The 21,689-nt window shown below is 43.3% G+C and overlaps 1 protein-coding gene across 4 annotated transcripts in view; it reads left to right on the forward strand.

Annotated features, from left to right (window-relative positions):
- The window catches only part of GRIN2A (glutamate ionotropic receptor NMDA type subunit 2A), a 392,551-nt gene that overhangs the window by 252,371 nt on the left and 118,491 nt on the right, over positions 1 to 21,689 (forward strand). The window lies entirely within an intron of this gene.

Below are 21,689 nucleotides of genomic sequence, written 5' to 3' on the forward strand. Positions count from 1 at the left end.
ACACATACATCCGCAGAATCCGTTACAAAACATTGCATCCATGCATTGTAATATAAACACTGGAAAACTATGGAAATATATTAAATATATTTTGGATATTTAATAGCTATAAACCAAGACAATTGAGAAAGATTTGGTTGTTATGACACTAAAAGTACACATATACCCTTTCAAGTTTCAAAACAATGGCATAGGTTTACCGCATTAGTGACATGCCAACAGGCTGCATACTTTTTGGGAAAGTAAAATGCATGTGCATAGTTTACAGACATGCCTCGGAAGTGCCTCTCTGCTACCTGTTGAAAAGTATTTGTGTTATAAAAGTATGTGTGTACTTTCAGGCTGCTAAAAATCAACTTAATCCACACATTTGGGTAACTCTAGTTTCCATATGTAGAAGGTGCCTAACTCTGAGAATTTACCCCTCTGTATGCACTGCCATACCTATTACATGGTGAGTCAGTGACAGAGCTGGATCCAGTAGTCCTACATTGATGTATTCTTCCTGTAAGCGCATACTATTTCCCAATCAAAAATAATTAAAAGAAAATCCATTACACATTAATTTATGGCTTATGATAATGTTTGCATTACTTGCCCCTAATAATTGGATATATACAGAAAATTATTAGGTATTTCCAACTTTACTCGTTTATCTAACTGTGAAACCTATTTACCTCTGTTGTGTTAATATAGAGCAATCACTCAACTGGTTCAAGCAAATAAGTATCTAACACCAACTCATTAGATTAAAACGAGGCAATCAGAATTCTGCCATGGACTGCACACATTCTTTTGTTTCCCTCATGTGTCTTTTATGGCATGCAGATACAATCATCTGGTCTTGTTAAGGTCCAACAGAAATGTATTCGTTTAAAAAATCTTTTTTTATATATGCAAATAAAAGCATTTCATATTAAAGGAGGATTGGAGAAGTGTTATGTCTTATTCATAGGCTTAAAGAGTCCGACGGAAAGAACTTATCTGAAGGAGGGTGAAGTTTATCCTCAGTGCAGGAGTGGCGGGTACGAATTTACATTGAAGAATTCCCGGCACTGGCACCGCGTTTTGAAATTCACGTTTTTTTCACATCAGGGGTATAACTGGTCGATTTCATGGGCCAAAGTTCACAATTCGCACTTTGTATCAAGATCCAACCCTTCTTGTAGAAATTAGCTTCTTTTAGCTAGGAATTTCTTTGTACTTTATTCATGTTACATAGCCTCCATATATATTGCTGTATGCCGTCACTGCTATTTTTTGTGGTAGCTTTTCGATCTCGCAGGACAAGCTTTCAAATGCTGTGTCAGCATACAGAAAAATTAATTTTCTGTTGGACCTGAACGAGACCAGATGATTGCATCTGCAAGTCATAAATGAGACATGAGACACAGAACAGTGAAGTCCATGGGAGAATTCTCATGGTTTTGGTTTAATCTAATAAATTAGTGTTAGACACCTATTTGCTTGAACGAGTTGAATGATTGTTCTACTTTATGTTTGTGTTCACTCACTATTTTGCCCCTAGAGATTACTATTTAATATAAATGAGTTAACATTTCACCTATTATTGCTTTGTTTTGTATCCAATGCACTTCCTTATGATTGTTCCTGAGTGCCAGAATAATATTTCTACTTTTCAAGTTTGAAATAAAGCAATCATAATCTGCTTTGAATGCTTATAGTGATAAGGTGAGTTATACATTTTTAAATCTAATAATTAGTTAATTTGGCAAGCAGTAAAAAGAGCTAAAATAAAGAATCCCTACTGCTATTTTCTATTGCCACCTACTGTAAAGTAATCATTTATTTATTTTATTTAAATAATTTATATACCGGAGGTTCCTGTATAATATACATATCACCTCGGTTCACAAAGAACAGTAACTATCGCTACATATAGCGGTTTACATAGAACAGAATAAAAAAAAAAAGAAGTTTTACATTGAACAAAACTAAGTAAACAAGTTTTTACATTGAACAAATTAATCGAAGGAAGCAAATAGTGTATGATATTGAATCGTTAATAAATATGCAGTTAATAAATCAATAAATAACATGGAAAATATGAAGTCAATATGAGTATATGTATGTAGTATGTATGAAGTCAGCATGTGTAAATTTCTGATTGAAAAAAGGAAGAAAATAATAGATCTGAATAGATCGTTGTGGGCTTGAAAAGACTTTTCTTCGTGTACAGTAACATAACAAATCATGTACAGTAACGTAGCGTAACATAGTAATGATGGCAGAAAAAGACTAAATGGTCCATCCAGTCTGCCCAGCAAGTTGAAGCAGGGCTACAACCTGCTTGTTCAGAGGAAGCAGAGCGTCCTGAACAGCGGTAGTAACGGCATAGCTGGGACATGCCACATTCTTCTACGTCTGCTTTTCTTGTTACTTGCCCTTCCACCCGCCATTTTTTCTTTCTTGTTCACTCCTTATCAACCATATAATGACACCATTCAAAATTGCTTCCATGCTTCTTGTCATCAGTGGAGAAAACTGCTATATTTATTCACGACATTAACTTTATAGAGCATGCATCAAAAAGTCCAAGATCCTGTGTTCTTCGAACAATACAAGGATGAACTGTTGAGGCACTGGGAAACAAATGAGCCCGGGGAAAGACCTTCTCTTCTGAAAAGCAATAGGTTAAAAGGCCTATATACTAAACCGTATCTATACTGGCAGATAACGTGGAGTACATTGGGCTTTAAATGCACTGAGCTAATTATATGCAGAGCACAGAAAGAGCAACAGTAAAGTGTGGTTTGCATATAATGTTTCCTCAGCCCGAAGTGAATAAACCAGTTTAGCATTGGGATCACCGTTCCACCCCACAAATGGTGGCACACATAAAATCTGCTCCCTCCCACCCGAAAAGCATCCAGTAACCCACTCTTAGCTGCACCCGAGGATCAAAGCATGAGATGGCAAAACCACTCTTCTAAAGTGGACCAGCAAAGTATCAGGATGAAGGCAGGGTCACTCTTTCCTCCTGCTGCCTCCTTGTTTTTGGGGTGGGGGGAGTGGTCCAAGAGGGTGAATGAAGTGAAGGGGAGGATAGGGTAGATAAACCACCTTGGAATTCAGAGGGGGAACCCCCAAATACTGCCTCTCCCTATAGATATGTATTGGATTGGTGCACCAATCTGGGCACGATATCACTTAAATCTAATTACACCTTTGGAGGTGTAATTAGATTTACCTTGGCAGTGTGCCTGAGGTAGCTTTAAACAAACTCTTTGCACTTACTGCAGTAGTGACTAACGAGGTCACTATTGTGGTATTTACATATTTAAAATTACATAGCAGTGTTTGGTCAGCCAGACCAGTTGATGTTCTGTTAGATCAAAAGCATAGCCCTTATGTTGTACAAGAGAAACGGGAAAGGATTGCAAAACAGAATCTGAACAGCCTGTGAAAACAGCATTTTCCTCAATGGAGTTCTCCCCCAAGCAATCTCTGTTATTACTATAACTCATGCCACATGTTACTGCATCTGTTCTAACCAAAAGGTTCAAACACGTGAATGGCAATAAGAATGAAATGTTTCATGTGCTAGGTCTAAAGTCTTCTGAGTAGTGTTTAGCAAGCTAAATAAGGCATGGTGCCGCTAGCTTATGAACACATTTCTTCCACAGCCGAGGGCCAAGTGCTCTTAACCTCTTAAGAGGAGGGGAAATCCTGCTAGCACTTCCCTAGCTTGCCTTGATTCTTTTATGAATGGATGTCTAACATGGGTGTGAAAGAGAGAACATGCTTTAGGTATGCTTGTTCCACCTGGTGGGATGCAAACCAGGGAAGCCAGAGCTCAAATCTTACTGCAGCTCCTTGGGCAAGTCCCTTCACTCTCCATTGCCTCAGATACAAACTTAAAGTTGAATTTTAAAAGCCCAGCGTGCGCTTAAAACCGGGAGATGTACTATTATGTCAGGCTGGCGTGCGCTGAGTGGATTTTAAAAGCTTCCCGGATACGCGTGGGTCTCCTGCTGCGTGCCCAAAGATATTTTTCTGAAAAAGGGACGCAGGCGTGGTCTGTGCGGGGGCCACGGTCATTTCTGGATTTCCCGTTGAAACCGGTGTGTAAACACCCGCACGCGTACGCGGTGTGCGCCTGCCGCGCATCTCTACTTCTGTTACGAATGGGGTGTAAGTCATAAAACAAAAAAAAAATACAAAGACTTAATGGGGTTTTAAGCATCGGGGGCTAAAAGGGGGAGGAAAGGATTAGGAAGTTCTATCCCTCACCTGAGTGAACTGGGAACCAACTGGGAAAATGGCCAATTGCTTCTGCACGTGTGGCTTTTAAAATCCCCCCACTTACGTGGTAAAAGCGGCATTGGCGTGCATAGGCGAATGCCCACGCAAAATTGTGCGCGCTCAGCCTATTTTATGCTGTGCATTCATGTATGCACATCTGTTATAAAATAACCCTGTCCATGGGCGCGAGTAAGCAAAGGCGTGCACACGTGCACCCGCTCACATGTTTAGCTTACCGTCCCTGACTGTGAGCCCTTCGGGGACAGAAATACCTCTAGTACTTGCATATAATCCAATTTGAAGTGCCTGAAAAAGCGGAATATAAATTTCTCTTCTATTCTATACTCTGCCTTTCTTTAAAGAACCACCCATGCGGTTTACAAAAAATAAGTAACAATCCAATGTATTAGAAACATGCATAATCAGACACATGGTATATATAAACATATGCAACGAAATCAAATATATACATCCTAATAATACAATATAGTTAAGAAGATAATATTTAATAAATGCAAAGTATAAAAACCTCACCTACTGAAAGACTTGGTCAACCCCTCCCCCCCCCCCCCCGCCCCCCAGTCAATATGTGGTCATTGAATACAATAACATATAGTAAGCAGTGCAATATCATGTCAATGAAGAATAGAATCCAATAATCAAACTCATAAATATATATCATCTCCATGTTTCAGACCCCCTATTTCTCAGAGGAACTGGGACCAACAAGAAGGAAAATTGCTCCACAAGGAAGGAATTCTTGAAGATTTTTCCCTTTATTCGTATAGCAGTGGACTAAGGTTATTGTTCAGTCTATTTAGATCTAGGAATGCGCTGTCATTCGTTTCCTTTAGTGTGCACTGATTTTTTAGTGTGTCCTAAAATGATTAACGCGCATTAAATTAAATTAGCAAGCAGTAAATTGATTTAGTGAATGTGAAATCATGTTACAATGCACCTCGTCATCTTAATGTGCACTAAAGGGGTTTAATATGCACTAAAATGATATAAAATTACATGACCCCCTCCCCCCCCCCGCAACAAAAATATTAGGGCTGCAGGCCCCTATTTAGATCTTTACTGTACCCTGATATCAAGCTTAATAATAAAGGATAATTTGTGCCATCAATTAGTTTAGGTTATTACATTTGATAAATCGTCTTTCTGAACATTGAATCAAAGCAATGTACATAAAAAAGAAAATGTATCCTATACATAAATAGTAAATATAAAGTTTACATAATAGTTACATAACCTTAAAACAATGATGATTAATTAAACTTTTAAATAACAGTAAAATTATACAAAATAAAACTGTAAATAATCCTAAAAGCAGTTTATAATATTTAGAAAGCTAAAAACAGTTCAGTCATGTTTAAAAGGATGAAAGCAGAAAATTAAGTTTATCAGGAACCTTCACATACAAATTCTGGAAAAAGGCCAGGATTTTAACCCAGGTTCTTATGGCCTGGATTGGCCACTGTTGGAGACAGGATGCTGGGCTTGATGGACCCTTGGTCTGACCCAGTATGGCATGTTCTTATGTTCCTGAATTTCAGCAATACTTTGTCCATATTCAAATCGATTGGTAGATTGTTCTATATGCCTGGAACAAGTTGGGGAAAGCATGTTTCCCGTGTGTGCTCCAAATGGATTCCTTTGGGAGGTGGTGATCTAAGACGTTTCTGCTGAGATGAACGCAAAGATCCAGTGGACTGATAAGGCGTCCAAAAACCTTTACTGGGTTAAAGGGGATAGTGTATCGCGGGTTGGACTAACGTGGCCGAAAAGTGAGTAGAAAGCGGGTTAGGAGCAGGGTAACCGCGGCCCCACTTTACTCTATCGAGCTGTTAGTAAGGTGGGCTGCTCCAATCGAAGGGCTTTTGAAGGCTAGACAACAGATCTTGAAAATAATACGACTACTAATGAGAAGCCAGTGTAGTTCTTGTAGAGGTGGTAAGACATGGTCGTGTTTCTTTTTAGCAAAAAATAACGTTTGTGGCTGTGTTCTGAGCTATTTGAAGCCGATGAACGAAATGAGAAGAAATGCCCTGACAGAGATGGTTACAGTAGTCAAGTCGGCTTAATACAAGAGAGTTACGTGAGAGTTTTGAGATCATGTTCTTTAAGGTAAGGTCTTACCCCCCCCTCATCATGCGTAAAAAGTAGAAGGATTTTTGTCCACTAAAGGTTAGGGATGAATCTAGTCAAACTCCTAGGGCAGTCCCTAAATCTGTGGGATGAATAATTGAGCCTGACATTGAAGGAGATGAATAAATTATAATTCATTTTGTAAAAAGATTTACTCTTTTGTCAGTAACAAGCTGCTCAGACTTCTCAGCACTCAAAAAACAAGATCAGATTTTTCTTGCTCATTTAAAAACCGGAGCCAGTGTGTTGAAGCATGAAATAATGCAGTGTTCACGCAGTGTCCTGCCTCATCTCTCGTCCCGCTCTCTACCAGTGCGGAACAGCAGTGATGTCTGTGCTTATTAAACCTTGTGGCAGGTGCTAAATAACAAAACAGCCGATGTTCTCCCACTGCCTATGATGCTTATTTGTTTGGGTTTTTTTTTTTCTTTTTTTGGCAAACCTTGTCAATGGATCCTCACTGACTGCTCCAATGTCAGCATTAACGTGATGTCACAGAAAAGGATTAGCAAAGTGGTTACTGTTAACATCGAAGTCTCAAATTCTGAAGCTTAAAACCTCTAAAGCTGTGGTTCCCAAACCTGGTCTATTGACCCCCATGGGCAAGCAGGTTTTCAGGATATTCACAGTGAATATGCATGAGATAAATGTGCATATGAAAGGTCTCCAACATATCTCATGCACACTCACTTTGGAAGTCATGAAAACGCCCACTGACTGTGGGATCACCAGGACAGGTTTAGGAAGCATTAAGGGTTAAAGCCATGAATATTCAGCAGCTATCCACCCTGGAATTAATTGGAGGCTGAATACGCTCACTGAATTTTGGGTGATGAGGGCAGTAGAAGCCGGTGATCTGCACCTTTTAACATTGTGGTCCAGATCCATCCAGCAGTGGTTCATAAATAATCTCTCTTGCCATTACTGTTTTCCCTTCCTGTAACTTTCCTGCTAATGTGCTGTGTTCCTGTTTCACAATGTGCAGACTCAGGGCATTTGCATCTCAAGTTTTCTACTTTAATCAGGTCACTTGCTGAAATTAGGATGGCGGCTGGGAATGTCAGACCTACCTCTGACAATGAAAGCCAACTCCTCTGCAGGCCCATTTTTAGCAACTTGCTTGGTTCTGTCCATCTCGTACATTCAATAGATTTTCCTGCCTGGGCTGCAGGTGTGAATGGTTGAGCCAGTTTCATAATACGAGCGGAGCTGGTCACGAGACATTAGACCTTTCTCCTGACATTACTAAGCCTGGCAATCTTGATGGACCTTGCGTCTGTTCAAAGGATTTAGTATTCCATAATAAATGGTTTAGAAATATTTAATGCTATTTTCCCCAACATGGACAAGGTGTTCTGAGCGGTGGGGAGAAGGGGCTTAGAACTGGGGAATTTGGTCTTAATAATATTGGCATGATGTACCCTTTAAAAAGTTACATACATTTTCTCTCCTGAAATGCACTGGATGGAAAAGCGAATTCAAGAAGAGGTTGCCGCCTAAAGAAACTCATTCTCTCTTGGATTACACTGTACAAGGTCTGCTCTGTAAAGAAACCAACCAGAACATACAGTGCAGTCACATAGGGCCAGATCTTAAAATCTACGCCCAATTTTATAACATGCGTGCGCTGCCGCGCGCATGTTATAAAATCCGGGCTTGGCGCACGCAAGGGTGTGTACACATGTGCACCTTGTGCACGCCGAGCCCAAGGGGAGCCCCGATGGTTTTCCCCGTTCCCTCCAAGGCTGGTCTGAAATTGGAGCGGCCTTGGAGGGAACTTTCTTTTGGATCCCCCCCACCTTTCCCTCCCTTCCCCTATCTAACCCATCCCCCGGTCTTACCTAAATTCCCCCCCCCCCCACCTTATTTGATGGAGTTACGCCTGCTGGCCGGCTGCCGGCGGGCGAACCTCCAGCACAGCCGCTGTGCCGGAGGACTTGGGAACACCCCCGGCCCCGCCCCCGATCCGCCCATTTTCGAAAGCCCCGGGACATACGCAAGTCCCAGGCCTTGCGCACACCGTTGAGCCTATGCAAAATAGGTCGACGGTCGGCCCCTGAGACATAGTGAGGGCAAAGGCGATCCGTGCCATTTTGAGTACTGGCATCCGACGGCCGGAGTGCAGGAGGTCGCTCCCGGACCCCCGCTGGACTTTTGGCAAGTCTTGTGGGGGTCAGGAGGCCCCCCCAAGCTGGCAAAAAGTCCCTGGGGGTCCAACGGGGGTCCTGGAGCGATCTCCTGCCCTTGGGCCATCGGTGCCAGTAATCAAAATGGCGCTGATAGCCTTTGCCCATACTATGTCACAGGGGCTACTGGTGCCATTGGTCAGCCCCTGTCACATGGTAGGAGCACAAGATGGCGCTGATGGCCATGTGACAGGGGCTGACCAATGGCACCGGTAGCCCCTGTGACATAGTAGGTCAAAGGCTATCGGCGCCATGATGAAACCGGCACCGAGGGTGTGAGAGAGTGCAGGGGATGGCTCCCGGACCCCCCGCTGGACCACCAGGGAGTTTTGGTAAGTCTTGGGGGGGTCAGGAGGGTGGGGGGTTGTAGTTAATTTTAATTTTAGCTGGGACACAAATAGAAATCGCCGTATTAACGCATCGGGGTGCCATTCGGCCGAATGCAACGTATCTGCTCCCCGACGAATCCGAATCCCAAATGCAACGTATGGCGTCCCTCTGCACATCCCTAGTAGAGATACATCCTTTAAGGATATATTGAGCTCACTGTTAATGTACAATTATACCAGGCCTCAGTACCAGTAAATACAAAGAATTACAATATCCATAGTTAAAATTATTCTAAGGCAGGATTACTGTAAACCTGTTCATACAGATTAGGGATGTTTGCATTTCTACATGTGTTTAACCTTTTATGCACAGCTTCTTAAGGGTTTCACAATGTTTTATTTCAGTATGTTAGTTCAGTGGTCCCCCAACCCTGTCCTGGGCACCCAGCAGCCAGTCGGGTTTTCAGGAAGTCCACAATGAATATGCATGAGAGAAAAATTTGCATGCACATGTTAAGCGATGCATTACTTATTCATCTCTGTAGCCAGTAAAGGACAAGGGATTGAGTGCTAATGAGGTTTATCAACCAATCGTAGCTGTTCCTTTAAAATCTAGAAAGAAAAGAGAAGGTCTTTCTGTTTCAGGAAGGCAGAGAGAGTCAAAGGCAGAGATACAGGGAAGGTCATGAGAGAAGATGTTGGCTGCAGTCTGTTTTTGAGCTGAGGGAAAAAAAGGGGAAAAACATTTTTTTTTTCAGCAGCGAGTAAACCTGACAAAAAAAAATCACTTATCCATGGTAAAGATGAGACTTAAGTGTAAGTAAAATGAAATAAGTATTTTGTTCTTTTTTATAAAGAGCAAATAAGGTAACTTTTGGTTCTATTTCCAATTAGCTGAAGAGTAGGATAGTTGCTTAAATATTATTATAATTGTTAGGAAAGCTGAGCTATAGGAAATAATCTGAAGAATATCATGATTTTATTCAGAATGGTGAGGGAATTTGAATTTTATTTTGGTGAGATGATATGGCATTTTCTTCATGCATCAAAGTGACCTCTTGGCCCACATGGAATGCTCAGAAGTCATTGTGGATTCTCCAAACATCTTACTACTGCTTCATCATCCAAGGACCCCAGAGAAATTCATCTAAAGCATTTGGCAAATACGTGAGATTAAATTAAGAAACTGCATGCTAATTTATGGCCAGAATTTAACTGTATCCCTATAGTACCCATTTTTACTTTGCTTGAACAGAGAACTGAAAAGGGGGTTGATGGGGGGTAGCTTTCTGTTTGTCAATTGCAAATCTTCTATCTTTGCAAATGATAATTTATTTATTTTTTTACTATAAGAAAATTAATTTTTGTCTCCTATTGAGTCTAAGAGTCCAAGGATCTGATTTTCTAAGACTTTTCTCCCATTGTGTGTCTGTGGTAAAAAAAAAAAAAAAAAAAAAAAGAAAAAAGCTGAGCAAATCAAGCCCTTTAGTGTTATGTAATGTGCATTGCTCTGGTTTTCCTTGCAATACTTGTAATAGTAAATTATTTTTTAGTCTGCTCCATTGTCTACACCCCACTTATTAGTTGTATTGGTATTTATTTATTTATTTATTTATTTATTTATTTAATTAAAGTTTTTTTTATACCGATTTTCCTGCATAAAATGCATATCAAACCGTATGTTCCGCATGCCCATTCTAAATCACACAGCTGAGAGGTGGAGTCATTTATGTAACCCCTCCCACTGGTATGGGTTTAGGTGGTAAGGATGGGGCGGGGAGTGGGGGGGGGGGGGCCTTACATTTGATAAATTGCCCCTTGAGATTTATCAATAGAGAATACTTCTTGGTTTCTTTTTAACTTTGAAATCTTCACATAAAATTGCACACTTTGGGGCAGATTTTCAAAACCTACGCGTGCCGGGCCTATTTTCAAAAGGTCCGGCGGTGCGCGCGTAAAGCCCCGGGACGCGTGTAAGTCCTGGGGCTTGAAAAAAGGGGCAGGGCATGGGCGGGGTGGGCGGGGTCCGGGGTGGGGGCATAGCCAGAGGCCTCCACACGGCCACTGAGCTGGGAGATTGCATGCTGGCAGTCGGCCAGCATGGGCAGGACAGGTAGGGGAAGGGAGGGGAAGGTGGGGGGGGAAAGGAAAGTCCACTTCTCTCCAAGGGCTCCGTGCGCACAAGATGCACTAGAGTGCACCCCCTTGCACGCGCCGACCCCTGATTTTATAACATGTGCGCGGCTGCGCATGCCTGTTATAAAATCGGGCATACATTTGTGCGCTCCGGGTAGCACACACAAATGTACGCAATGTGCGTATCTTTTAAAATGTGCCCCTTTATTGCATGACTAACCATCATTAATGAAAAGCTTTTTTATTGAAAAAAAATACCTACAAATCCAGTCTGGTGCCTAAAATTGCAGATGATGCTGCTTCTCTGACATTTGTTCATGTTTGTGTGTGCATTATTATTTATTAGATATGATATACCAGTGGGTACAGTGGTTGATGGGCAGGAAAAATAATGCTGAGCCACCTTGCCTAGGTCTGGCCAGACTGCTGACTTGTGTGCCAAATATGCCAGCACATCTGCATCCATGTCATCAATGAGCTCTGTGAGATAAGTGTGTCACAGAAATTTCTGCCGGGGTCTCCTTTGCTGGGGAGGGCTGAGGGTCTCTCATGCCAGCTGCTTTAGCTATGGCGTGTGTCAGGAGAGACAGTTCTGCGCAGGCAACGTGGCTTTGTTGTATTGGTGGGGGAGGAAGTGCTAGCACTACTCTCTGGGATGGCCACTCTTTCCTGCACTACATCCCCACTATGTCTCTGCCTCTGGTACGCCTGATCACACATACTTACATACCAGTATCTCCTTCATGTGTGTGAGATATTTGGAGTACAGGGACAGACTCCCTTTCATCAATGGATCACAAAGTGTGGCAATTATTTTTGTATTCTTTTGTGTTAGAGGTGTCAGTGTCTCTTGTACCTGCTGCTGCAAGGAGCCCATAACTGCAACACCTCTGCTTCTATTCCCTCTTGCTCACAGAAACCCTGTACCATTTCCTTCAGAATATTTACTATAGGGATGACCCTGCCCAGGATGCCACTTTTCAAACTCAGATCCTTCATGGCATCCTTAAAGGGCTTCAGGATTTCTGTCAGGTGCCTTCTCACTACGTTGCCCCAGAGGGTGATCCACACCTATCTCTGTTACCAGAGACAGATCACGAAGGGGTGTTTACTGATTCCCTAGTTTCTGCAGCATCATATAGGTGGAATTCCAGTGGGTGTTAACTTCTTGAATCAGATTCTTGCGAGGCATTCAGAATTCTTCCTGCTTCTCACAGAGAAGCTGCCCCACCTTCATGCTTCGATGGAAATGCTCTGCTATTTTCCCGCAGTTCTTTCAGGCTCTTCAAAAATATATTTCCCCCTGGTCCTTTAGACCCCAGCCCCAGAGCATCCAGCACTGCCAGGTGCAACAAGTATGCCAAGCAATGTATACTCCAAGTGCCCCTATAGTCTATTGCCCTGTCTCAGCTATGTCATACCAGTGTGCTGTCAGGGGGAGGCAGGTGTGTGCGGCATTATTGCCGGATTTGATATCGATGTTGAAATGCATGCTACTTCCCTCTGCCTTAGCCAGCTGCAACGGCATGTAACTATGGCACTGGTTATACAGGATGGGGATAACCTGCTTACCAAATTTAGATCTGGAAGGCTCTTTGTAACTGGGGGTTAGCACATACAGCAGGTAGCATCAAAAGTAGTAACTAACATAGGGGAAATGTTTGCCCTGGATGACTAGCCCCTGCAAGTAGTAGAGAACGTGGGCTTTAAGTGTCTGCTACATGTGTTAGCCCCCAGTTACAAAGTGCCCTTCAGAACCACATTTAGTAGGTAGGTTATCCCTACCCTGTACAACCAGTCCCATAGCCATATGCAGGTGCGGTTGGCTAAGCGTCTGTGTCAAGATGTTGGCACTCGGGACAGTAATATGGAACACTACCCCATTTCCTCTATGATGGGTTACCACTGCAGACGCATGACAGGGCACTGCTGGCCTGCCACCTGAGTGCTGGAAGGGGCCATAGGTTCAGCTTGGGGAAGAATCTTTCCCTTCCCTCTGGCTTTTAGTCTGAGTAGACGAAGGTGTCCCAGGCTAGTACTGCCACCCTTCCTTAATGCCAATGCTAGCAAGTGCTGCTGCACACCAGCATTTGTCAGATACCATTTGACTGATATCCTTACTGTAGTGAATATACTGAGCAAAATGTGGGCTCTCCCTCACTTTAAAGTGCCTCCAGATCAGGGATGTCTTCCACAATGTTTTGTCTGCATCCTTGGAGGCTTATGCTGGCACTGGAGTTGAGGTTTAAGGTGGAGCCTGAAGAAAAATGCCAGGGGCATCAGTCATGGTCTTTACCTTTGCTGCCTTCTCTTCCTGGGGGTTGGGTTGCTCTCTACATTGTCAGTATCATCTATCCCCCCCACTCTAGAAGCTGAGACGCTACTGACTAAACTTCTAAAAATTTGAAGAGCTACTAGCTCTTCAACTTCTGATTCAGATAATCCCAGATAAGATTCTTCCTCAGAATTGGTTATTGAAAATACTGTATCCATTGCCTCAGAAGCGGTAACCAATATAGAGGAGCATGCTGCTGTTTTTGACTGTTGCACTTCTGCTGCCCCAGTCCATTGCCCTGCCCAGCTACTGCCAGCATTGGATGGTTTTCCCACCAGTGCCACATGGTCTCCAGATTTCAATTGCTTCTGCCATTCTGTGGTTTAAAAAGTCTCTTTTCAATTTAAGGTTAGGACTGACTTTTTTTACATAGCTCCTTCTAAGCTGGGATGGATCTGCAGCAAATCTTCTTCCCCTGCCAAGGCTGTCATTCCCTCCTCTGCCTTTTCTTCTCAGTGGCATGATAGAATTTGAAGTGCCTACTGAGCACTACTGAAGGCTTGGATATCACAAAGGAATTAATTTATTGATACTGTACCACCACTCACTGTACCACTCTACTGTGTTCAGAAATATCTGTCTCACACACATATATACAGCATTCATTCCTGGGAAGAAGGAGCCTTTGATCTGTGGCATCCATCTGATGTAATCCACATATACATCACTAGAATATTGAAAACAGGAGTGAGGAGATACCATCCAAGTATCAACTGAGTAAAATCTGAGACAACAGGCATAAAACATATGAGAGATGAGATTGTAAAATAATACATCTAAATTGGGATGCCATCTCATCCACAAAATTGTGCATGGAAGCTCAAATTCTGTCTCATTAATTGGAATGGATTGGGGATAATGACACAAAAAGACATCCACAATAGAATCAATTAAATGGAAGCTTAAAATCACAAATTTTAGAAGAACTAAAGCTGTAAATGGACTGATGAAAATAAGAACTTGTAAGTGAACGTTTTATTCACATTTCTATCCTTAATTGGTAACAGTAAAATTAGAAACTATCCATTGCTTCCAGCATGATTATTGATACTGTTTTCAGAGACTGAAAGGCTGAATTAACTATTGACTAACCCTCAGGACCTAGAAGATAATCTTCCATCACCACACCCCACCCCTTGACAAGGAATCTTAACTTCAAAGAGGCTTTAACATCAAGAGAAGAAAGTTACACACTTAAGCCCATAAACTGAGCTGTGGTCCTTGGAGCCCTGTGGAGGGACGCTAGCCCAGGAGGTTGTATTTGCTTGTTCAATGCTCACAGCACAGCCATAGATTTGAATGGAAAACAAACAAATGAGACACAATTTTTTGTTCAAATTCTTGGGCACCCACCATTCGTTTTGGGGGTCCACAAATGAAATGAAAATGGACTCAATTTTTGCATTTTACCTATTCATTTCAAATGAATGCCCATCTCTGTAACCCGCACATACTTTTAGGTGCATTTCAGGAAGGCAGTTTTCAGTTGCGCTATTTTACCTGGCTGAAAACATTTGAAAATTGTACAATGGCAAAATAAAAGGCAACTCACTGCTCTTCCTAAGTCTTACTGCCTTTGAGAGGACAGGTTCCTGTCTGGTCTGTGGTCTTATCACTGTTCTAAAACATCAAAGTTTGACTAGTCTCTAAAAGCTGGTCTGTTTGTTGATTGCTCAAACTCTTTCATTCTTGATCTTGTATCTACTTAGCATTGCTGTATTTCATGAATACAATTTTATTCCAGTTTGCAATAAGTGAATGCACCTGGTAAGGCTTTCAGATAAAAAACAAAAGCTACTCGAATCTAGATGACATTAAAATGTGGGGGTTTTAAGTGCTGTATTAGTCAAAACCATATTATATACTGTAGTCATGGGAAGAATGTTAATTATATGGATGGTTAACCAAATCAAATTGATACAAATAAAGTAATTGTGGTTCATATCGTGACTACAATGCCATGGATTTCTGTGGGAACCTGTGGTTTTGGTGAGTCTATTTTTCTCACATCATCATAAGTTTGCAGTTTCATTCTCACACATTGTTGAGGGGTCCAATGTGTTCTGCAAGAGTCAGTGTAACTAATAGTTGTTCTGTAGTTTGCTGTGACCTCATACAGGCTGAGCTAACTGGTATTTTCTCTTGTTTTTATTTGGCAGCATGACCTGGATTCTGTAACCTCAGTAGTTCTCCTCTGGGGGGTTGGAGCAGTGCATCCTTCTTCCTGGTTTCCAGGAAGAGTTTGTTGGCTCTTTTAAGGCCCAGCGGTGCAGGAGGAATGGAAATCTATCTGTGATCAGTTCTCAGCAGCCATCTTGTGAGTATTTCATTTTACATGTGTGCACATCTCTTTGCCAGTTTACTGTCACATGATGAGTCTTTGCTGTCTGCTGGTGTGACAGGTGCTGTATTGATGGTTTTTTTCATTGTGTGCATTAGTGTTACAGTGCCAGCTGGGTATTCATTCCTTCTGCAACCAAGTGCCGGCATGGCAATGGAATGCCTCGGACGATGGGACACCAGGATGACAAATCACTCCCTCCCAACTCAGCTCTCTTCACTTCTCTCTCTAAGGTAGGAAGGATGAATAAAAGATTTCCTCCCAACAAAAATCAGACACCAAATAACCCACTCAGAAAAGATTATCTTCATTTCATATTCAGTGGTTGGTAACTTATCCGTTAACTAGGATTCCTCAGCCAAGGCTTTGGGCCTGTACCATGCAAAAGCCCCTACCCTTCTAACTCCAAATTATATAAATCCGGACAGAAATGAGGGGGTCATCTGCTGATTTGAAAGTTGGCATAAACTATTGCAGCAACCACCAGTGTGAAGGTGCTGAGGCAACAGATCGTGCATTCCTCTACTCCGTACTGCATGACCCAGCTACTAGGCCTCATCCCTTAACAAGGATTTCAGTGGGGCCCTGTATTCACAAACTGTGCAACAAATTCTCAAAAGGGCTTGGCTCTCTAGTCCAGGTTTGCGTGCACGCATGCCCTGAAGTGTTTTCATGGAATGGAAGAGATGAGTTGTGTGTATGTGTGTGTGTTGATTCTTTGTCTTGCTTTGTGCTTGAGCAAGTTTTGTTTTACTGTGGAACATCTGTTTTGTTTTGTTTTTATTTCTCTTTCAGCCCCAGAAAGATATTCTGGCTCTTTGGAAGGAGAAGGCAACCTGCCAGAGAAGCAGGAGAAGGAAGTGTCCCGCACCATCCCAGAAACACTTTCTAGGGTCCAGAAGCGTCACTGTAAGGGATAGGGATAGCAACCTCATAAATTTTCATTTCAGTTCATTTTTTCCATTTCAGAGGGGTTTTTGAAATTCAAGCTTTGGTTTGTTTAATGTTTATTTTAGTTTGGTTTCTTCTTTGAACCGGAACATTAAATTAAAAAAAACAAACCCAAAAGATAAAAAGATTTAAAAAGGGTCCTGAAATGGGTCCCTCCATTCTCCCCAGAACTGAACTGTTCTCCCAGACCCCCCCCCCCCCCCCAATTTACCCATTCCCCGAGGTCTTCAATGTAGAAAGGGCAGGACTGATTCCCGATGCTCCTGCCTCACCAGCTCTCGCTAGATGGCTCTGGCCGGTCCTTTAGATTGCTGTACCCCTAAATTCATGGACTCTGCACTTCTTGGCACTGAAACCCAGCTGTGAAACCTTTTGACCACTCCTCGCGTTTTCTTAGATCACTTATTTCCTCTACTCCATCAGGCGTGCCCACTCTGTTGCAGATCTCAGTGTCATCCGCCAAAAGACAAACTTTACCTTCTAATCCCTCAGCAATATCTTCTGAAGTCTTGGTAATATCACTCACAAAGATACTGAACAGAACCTGTCCCAGGATTATTGTCAAGTTTCAGAGTACATGGGAGGGGCCCCCAGGTGGTCGACTAACTTGTAACAAAGAGGATGACAACCGTACCTTGAAATGGCCTTCTGGTAGAGGTGGTACAGGCCAGCATTGTAACAATGCCAATATGTTTGGGACAGATAAGAGGGGGGTATCGATAGGAATGGGGTTAAGAGCTTGGGTTGAAAGACATGGGGAAGATGGTGCTGGTGGTAGTGGGAGAGTTAGTTTTGATTTAAGTATGGGAATTGTATATATGCTAATCTACCCAAAAAGGTAGAGAATGAGAGAGGAGGACACCTGGTCCTTATCTGTTATTATCTATTATGTTACTATGAGCGTGGCCGGAGGTGTGCAGAAAGAATGTGAGGTTGAGCTGTGAATGATACGAAGGGGTACGTGTGCTTAGTGAGATTGTTGGTTGCGATGCGGGTGCCATTCTTAGGGTCTGGCCAGGCACTTCGAAAAGACACATGCTCTGGCAGAGAAAGGGGTTCCACTTCTTTAAAAGTGGTGACAAAGCAGGAGCGATAATTTTAAAAGATTTTTTATATGGATGTTGACCTATATTAGAAAAAAAAAAAAAAAGGATTTGAAAATTGCTCCCTCCCCCCATGCGAATGAGGATAAAAGTGCATTCGCTGGCTGATAGTGTGTGGATTTTTAGCCGTTTCAAAATTGAACAGCACTGGGGGGTGGCTTTGGGCACAGGAGAGTTGAATACAGGTGCAAAGCATGCAGGCATCTTGTAACCATGCTGGAAGTGCTGACCAGCGGGGGAAGTTCCTCTTTGAAAATTAACCATGTTTAGAGTAAAAAAATTTTTTTAAATGCAACACACCTCTCCCTTGGTGTTCTATATATATGCATGCCTGGAGAGGTATATGAGTACCCGCTGAACGAGATGTAACAAATGCGCATCCCTACTGAATGTCATTTATTTATTGGATTGTACATGTTTTAGCCCATAGTGTGTTGGTTTCTATAAACATTTTATGTTATATCCTATTTATTAATGTTATGAATGTAGTTTGTAAACCACCTAGAAATGTTGATACGCAGTCAAGAAATTGGTTAAATAAATAAACAGGGGGACCCCAGTTTAATTAGGCTCACAACCTCTGGAATGGCGAAGCAGGAGGAACTTTCAAAATTTCCAGCTGCGCCCACTATCTTTTTGTCTTTGCATGAACTAAAAAGAAATCAGAGAGCAATGCAGCAGCTGCATAAATGGCAACCCCAAAGCTGCCAAGTTGCCCAGTTCAGGAAGGTGATCTTAGGCCAGTCCGGATTTCTAACAGCTCCATCCTGCTGCATGCTGGTCTGCAGCACTGATTTCAATGAGTAGAATGACGGGACTATAACTACCACCATGCAGTGGGATGTAATTTACAAACCCACACTGCCCCCCCCCCCCCCCCCAAAAAAAAAAACAAACAAACAACACAAACCTGTTCCCTCTTGTAGCTGGGTAACTTAGCTCTCTGCAAACCTGCAGTCAAACACATGATTAAAATAATAATAATAAATAGAAGAGAACAATGCTATTTTAATCGTGAATGCAGGGTAGGGAACTCTCTGCAGAGCATTAAAAAAAAAACCCACCCCCACCGCATGCAAACAGCCTGATGCCGAGAGTGATTTACTCTCTATGAAGTCCATCATGAAACAAGACGTTCGCTCTCCCGCCGCTGCGTCTGCGTTTTACTAGGCAGACAAGTGGCGGCTGCGTGAGCCCCGGTGGCTCCCCCCCCCCCCCCAGCGTGGTGGCAGACTGCAGCAAACGTCAAGCACGCCGGCTGTCCCGCAGCTAGCAAGCCCCCGTCTGCACCACGACCCCTAAAGCAGAAAAAGGTTGAACTGGAAAATGGAAAGGAATGGCAAACTGCTGGAGTCGGGGCTCCAGTCATTTTTTATTAGGCTGCCGGTTTTCTGGTTTGTTTTTTTTTTTTTGTTTGTTTGTCCTGCTTCTTTGCATTTGTTACAGCCTGAGCCAGTAACCACAGGGACACCTGCTGGTAGAAAATAGGTACTGCACGAGTGCAGCAGAATCATTTTGCACGGAAACACCCCCCCACCCGCTGTCAACACTGCAGGGTGAAAGGAAAACCGGCTCTTTGTGCTTAGATCTAGAAGAATATCGTTAAGTATGTGTTGATAACAGCAACAACATAGCCAAAATATTAATCATACGTTGTAGCGTTTCAGTTTATTTTGCAGTCAGTGGTGCACGCAGTGCATTCATATTTCGTGTCCCTGTTTATCTTGTATCTCAACCACCGTCGAGCTTTCTCCGTTTTATCATGTCGTTTTTGATTTGTATCATTTGCAAGGTCGGCACCTCCCTTCTTCAAACTCAGTAGTAAGGAGGATACGTGCCGGTTACAAACAGGTCACAGTACTTTAGCACTTAAGCTGCTGCAGAAAAATGTGACTGGAATTTATTGTTCCCTCAGGGGGCTTGTACCCTCCGAAGGAAGCCCCACAGTGTAGCTCAAGCTTTGCATCTGTGACCGGAACGGATTGGGGCGCGCAGGCGGATCTGCACCGGCGCACTCCATCGCAAGGTGCTCCGAAGCGGAGGGGATCCCAGCCGCTCCCCTCCCCCCCCCCCCCCCCCTCCAAACGACCGCCTCTGTTATCTGGTACGGTGGCGGCTGCTGCAACAGACTGCAGGTGTGCGGTACAGCGAATACTTTTTTCCCAGCTATTGCTCTCTCCACCTCCCCCCCCCCCCAGTGCTGCTTCGACTAAAAAAAAGAGGAGCCGGCTCAACAACCAGATGCAAATCCTGGTCTGAATTTATTTGCTTTAAAGGAAGCTAAAAATGTGCTGACCTGTAGCTTAAAGCGGATCGGTAAACGTAGAGCGGCGATCTGCAGCGCTAGCTCAGCAAAAAAAAAAAAAAAACCCAAAACAAAACTGCCCAGCTGTTTAGTTAAGGCAATCGACCTCGCTTGCTGGAAAACGTTATTGTAGGCACCGGCCGCTATTCAAGTCTGTCAAGCCCAGAGCACAGAGAGCTGATTTATTCCCCGGAGCCAGCACACAGAATTTTTTTGAATTAGAGAATGCTGCGGGTCGAACCGCTCCTGACATTTACCCATTGACAGAGCTCTGGAATTGTGCGCAACCGAGGTGGCTGTGATTGACTGACACCGGCGTCCTAGTAATAATCCCTTGGTTGCTCCCACAGGCTGGATTCTAGTACTGGAAGAAGGCATTTCTGCAGTCATAGTACAAGCCACGCGATGCTTTTTTTCTTTGCACCTATACCTTCCTGGGCAGGGGTGGCAGAACGCCCTGCGATTTATGTCCAGGATCGTTATTTAACTGCTGACTACAGAGCAATGACCATTCTGCTGGTAGTGCCGTGATGGTGAACTCCAGTCCTCGAGTGCCACAAAACAGGCCAGGTTTTTCAGGATATCTACCATGGATATGCATGAGAAAGATTTGCATGCAGTGTCTCAATTGTATGCAAATGTATCTCATGCATATTCATTGAGGGCCTATACTAAGAAGGGGGATCCACAGAAAAGCAGTATTTTGGGCTTTTTTGGCGCCGGCTTGGAGCGTGTGAAGACTTTTAACGCCAGCTACGGGGCTGGCATTACGTTTTTCATGTTAAAACGTGCATGTCAGGCGCATGGTGATTTTTTTGCACCGGGGTAATAGCTAATAGCCTCATCTACATGGCATTTACATGCGATGAGCACTATTAGTTACGTGCTGTTTTGGACACGCTAATGCCGTTATTGCATCAGGAGTTATTCTAGCGCCTCCAAAGCACGTGTCTAACCGTGCAGCAAGCTGTGCGCTAGGCTGAGCGCACTGTATTGCATCAGCCCGAGTGGGTTTTCCGCCTGAAGTTACGGCTAACCAAACTATTCCACTTCCCCCTAGTTAGGGTTGCCTGCTGGCTTAAGATTTTTCTGGACTAACAGATCCTGTCCTGGTTTTAACCTCCTTGGGTGTGCACAGAGATGTAGCCCTTCTTTTCTTACTTCTCTGAGGCAGGAGTAATTATTTCTTTTTGCTCCGAGGGCTCCCTAAGCAGCACAAACATTGTCTGTATTTTAGTGAGTCAGTATTAGGGAGGCAGGTCTATGATGGAGGTAAGTGGAGTGTCCACGAATTGTTTTGCACAGCACAAATCATTTTTTTCAGTCGGCGGCAAGTTGTGTTTTCTTGGCCCACACAGGGCCGGTGCAAGGGTAGTAAGCGGCCTAGGCGACTTCTGCCTTGCAACTGCCCCCTCGGTCGAGTTGCGCCGCTCACCCCGGGTCAACTTGCCCGATTTCTACCTTGTTTGCGTGCGAATCTCTACTCCTCTTTGCTCGCAGCATCACATGGCTGCTCTTCAGCGCCCCCTAAGGGTCGGTGCCTAGTTTGCCTAATGGACCCGCCAGCCCTGGGCCCAAATATCTAA

The sequence above is a fragment of the Rhinatrema bivittatum genome, chromosome 14 (genome assembly GCF_901001135.1).
Source record: "Rhinatrema bivittatum chromosome 14, aRhiBiv1.1, whole genome shotgun sequence".
In the NCBI taxonomy this organism is placed as follows: domain Eukaryota; kingdom Metazoa; phylum Chordata; class Amphibia; order Gymnophiona; family Rhinatrematidae; genus Rhinatrema; species Rhinatrema bivittatum.